Below are 4630 nucleotides of genomic sequence, written 5' to 3' on the forward strand. Positions count from 1 at the left end.
TGATGCACCAAATCTGCAGACTTCGCATTTGCGAAGAGGCCATAGCAGTTGCGAGCAGTGGGCTGGGAGGGACACATTCGCATTTGCGAAGTTTTTGATCGCATTTACGATCCTTACAGTTCGCATTTGCGAACACTGGGTCGCATTTGCGAGGTCAGCAGGTTGAGCCAATCTTCGCATTTGCGAAGACTTTTTCGCATTTACAGGGTTCTCAAATGGTGGAAAATGCGACACCTTCAACTAATCAAAACTTAAGTTAGACGAGATTTTTCCCCCATTCATCAAATTTTCAATTCCTAGAACCCTAGAGGCGATTTTTCCAAGACCATTTTTTCCCAAAATATTTTTTTTTTGGCAATCTGCTAGGCAAGCGCCTAGGGCTAGTTTTTTATTAATAACAGAAAAGAAAAATACAACAATTAGGAAAAGTACAAATAAGGGGGACAATAGCACCGGTATTGTTACCCATATGTCTTGGCTATATAATCACTCCTCTGCGCCTCACATTGCCTTATGATGGCAGCCTCATGTAGAGGATTCATGGTGTAGCTGCCGGCACAGTCTCACGAGGGCATATAATCTCATAGCCGTGTGGATATTTTTCCAAAGGCATAGGATCAAGGCAACACAAACCGGGCTAAACCTTACCTTACTAATCCTATTGAGGCAAAGAAAAGGCCTCACCTACTAACAAGCATGTAAAAAATAAGAACTTGAACGGACCAAATATTCAATGATCATCACAGAGTTTATAACATACTCTGTGATGATATTACAAATGAGTATACTTATAAAATGATAAAATAGAATGTAGTAGGAATTAAATTCTTGTCCCTTCTTTTCCAAACTTGTAAAATCTTCAATTTGTAATTCTTTGTTGTTTTCCTCAACCGTGTTCAAAATGTATTCAAAAATCAGCATTTCTTTTTTGAACGGTTGGACCTCGTTGATGTAGTTGGGGCAGCCTGCTTTTGTTTGGCAACTCTCATTGGAGGTTGCCTAATATTTAAAAAATCACTAACCTTGTCGTCCCAACTATTTTTCCTTGTATGAGTCTTCTTACCTTTGCCGCAATGCATTGGTGATAGATCCCCTTTTTTTGCTGCCTCTTCTCTACACTGTTGTAGCATTGCATATTCTTCTCCTTGTTCAAAAAGCTCTCTCACTAAATTCACAGGTTGTGGTTCATTTTGAATCTTATCTAGTGACACCAAGGCAGATTCTCCAGTTGCCACCATTGTCTTACTTTGTTGTTGTCCAATGTGTTGTAATTTGTTCTTTTTCCTACCTACAGGACATGTGCTAGATGTAATAGGAATTACATGTATGGAACTTACCATAGCTTCCAAAAGCTTTCTCTCCTCCTCTGGAATAAGTGGTTTAGTGGTCACCAATTGCTGCTGCCCAGATTTTGCTTGATCAGCTGTAGGATTTTCAGCATTAACAGTCCGCCTTGTACCTGCAGTTGCAGCTTGACTTGGACTTGTAGTTGGGGAACTGCTGTTAGCACCTATAGTAAGCTGCTTGGAAGATGTTGCTACATCTTGAGGCAAAATTCCAGCTGGTGCAATTGGAATTGCAGCACTAGGAGACATTCTGGGAACAAATGCAGGAGCATGGAGGTTTAATTTGCTCGTGGGGACTGCTGCAATTTTTCCATGAGACTTTGACTTAACTAGAGAGTCAAGCTCCTCCCCTGCACTCTCCTGATCCTCCTCCTCGTCACCTTCTTCAGCTGAGTAACCTGCAAAACCGTCGTCCCAATCCTCCTCTTCATCTTCCTCTCGTTGAACTTGCCACAGTTTGGATTTAATAGCCTTAAGCCTCACGATTGTTTGTATAGCCTCGTTGTTATTCCCCGTTGACAACATAAGCTTCCCAGATTCACCTTCAAATTCCCCAAACGACCCCACAGATTGAGAAGGGATATCATGTACGGAGGTGTTCAAGGTTGCCAACGGTTGTTTCAGCAAAGTAGGCTTCATCATCATTTCATTCTGGGCATTGGAAAAATGCAACTTAGGAGCATTGGTAAGTGATTCTAACTCATTTTCTTTCAATCTTTCATTACATTTCACAAATCTTCAACCTAAAATCTAGGATTTTCCCGGTGGAAATTGGGGTTTGGGTAGAATTAGAGATTTTTGAGAAATTGGGATTTAGACCTCAAATTGAGGTTGGATTCCAAGACTAATTACATAACCATGCTCGGGGATAAATGGGTAAATGAATTTTGATCCGAACCTCAGATTTTGACCAAGCAGTCCCGGGATCGATTTTTAACTTTTTGTGGGAAACTTTAGAAATTCTAAATTTATGCGTTCTAATTGATTCCTTTAGCAATATTTGATACAATTGAGTCAATTGTGGTTAGATACGAGTGGTTTGGAGGCGAATTCTAGGGGAAAGGCCCCGATAGAGCTTTGAATTGACTGCGGAGTGAGGTAAGTGCCATGATTAACCTTGACTTGAGGGAATTAGGAACCCTCAGACTATGTGCTATGTGAATTTCATATGAGCGGCGTATATGCGAGGTGACGAGTGCTTATACGCTGTCGAATTATTTGTTTTCCCTGATTTTCCGCTTTTACTTAATTGCTTCCTTCCTTGTCTTAACTATAAAATGCTCTAACTATTTTCCATGCTTAACTGCTACTTGTTAATTAATGTCTTCTCCTGTTCATGAGGTTAGCTCTTTTTTATAGTTTCACGAATCCCTGCTAGCTGTTAAATTTGACTTGCTTGTACCTTTTAATTGTAAAATACTGGATTGGTCTCGCCACATAGTATTACTTATGTAGATTATTATATTGTTCAAGGTTTCCATTTCGGTTAAATTTGACTTTTATTTATCGTAAAGGTTTGGTGGTTTGAATTGTTATCTTGACTGTGTACATTGAGTGTTTGAATGGGGGGATCAGGTTGCACGCCGCAACAGGTGTAATAAGGGTGGAATGATATGGTGGAATAAGGGTGGATATTTACTATATGGTGGGATTGGGTTGTACGCCGCAACATGTGGAATAAGGGTGGATTGATATGGTAGAATAAGGGGTGAATATGATACTGGTATTGATATATGGTGGGATCGGGTTGCGCGCCACAATATATTTACATATATTTTTTCTATTATTAATGTTATTTTGGTGAAATAAGGGAGGATTTGTGTTGTCTGGTGGGATCGGGTTGCGTGTCGCAACAACATATATGTTTCCATTTCTTGAGCTGTGTCAGTTTTCCGGTATTTTCATTTGAATTGTAAGAGATTGGTAATTCTAGATTACGCTGGTTTATTCTTGAGGCTGTGGTTATCATTTTCAGTTGACTGTTAGATTATGTTCCGTATTTTTATTATTCTGTCATTATTGTATATACTGCGTACAGGTTATAGTATAGGTGACACACGTTAGCCTCATTACTACTACGTCGAGCATAGGTTTGGCACTTACCAATATATGGGGTCTGTTATACTGATACTACACTCTGCACACTGTGCAGATTTTAGAGTCGGTCCTAACAACGGTTATTACCGTGCTCGGATTGGACATTTGCGGAGACTTGAGGTATGTCTGTTCAGCTCCCGCAGCTCCTGGAGTCCCCATCCTCTTTCTATTTAGCTGTATAGTTTTTATTCAAACAACTTTGTATTTACTTCAGGCCCTTATATGTATTGCTCTAGAAGCTCATGCACTTGTGACACCAGGTTCAGGGATTTGTAATAGATGTTTGGGTGGTTTAGCTTCCGCATATTTCACTTAGAATATTTCAGTTACTTCAGTTCTTAATTAATGTTATCAGATAAACTATTAAAAGACGTAAATTGTTCTAACGTTGGCTTGCCTAGAAAGTGAAATGTTAGGTGCCATCACGGTCCCTACGGTGGGAATTTCGAGTCGTGATAGGTATCATATAGATTGGTAAGATATGTGAAAAGTGACCCAGGATTAGGCATTCTTATGAGCGCAGATGGTGATATGACTTTGAGAGCATACTCTGATGCAGACTAGGCAAGTTGCCCAAACTCAAGAAAATTAGTAACAGGTTACTTAGTGAAGTTTGGAGAATGTCTAGTTTCGTGGAAGTCAAAGAAGCAGAATACAGTAGCAAGAAGTTAAGCAGAATAAAAATATAGGAGTATGGAACTAACAATCTCTGAATTGATCTGGCTATTGGGAGTATTCAAGGAGCTGGGAGTTGAACCTTTTACCCCAATTCAGTTGTTCATTAACAGTAAAGCAGCAATGCATATAGCTAGTATTCAGTGTTTCATGAGCGAACCAAACACATAGAGATTGATTGCCTTTTTATAAGGGAAAAGGTACAAGAAGGATTAATTCACCCTGTGTACGTCCCAACAGAAGAACATGCGACAAACTTGTTGACCAAAGGACTTGGGAGTGTACAACATCACTACCTGATGTACAAGCTAGGTGTTTTGAACATTTTCACAACACCTAGCTTGAAAGGGAGTGTTGAGATGGTTAGAATGATAGCTGGTGAAAATTGTGAAGGTGAATGCTTAGAGGGTGATAGAAGTGGTTAGGTGACAGCTGTGCGATGTAGCTTACTTAGTTAGTGGAATAGGTGTTAAGTTTATATATGTTCATGCGTGTAGTGTTTTAGGCAATTT

This window comes from Nicotiana sylvestris, chromosome 5 (genome assembly GCF_000393655.2).
Source record: "Nicotiana sylvestris chromosome 5, ASM39365v2, whole genome shotgun sequence".
Lineage (NCBI taxonomy): Eukaryota > Viridiplantae > Streptophyta > Magnoliopsida > Solanales > Solanaceae > Nicotiana > Nicotiana sylvestris.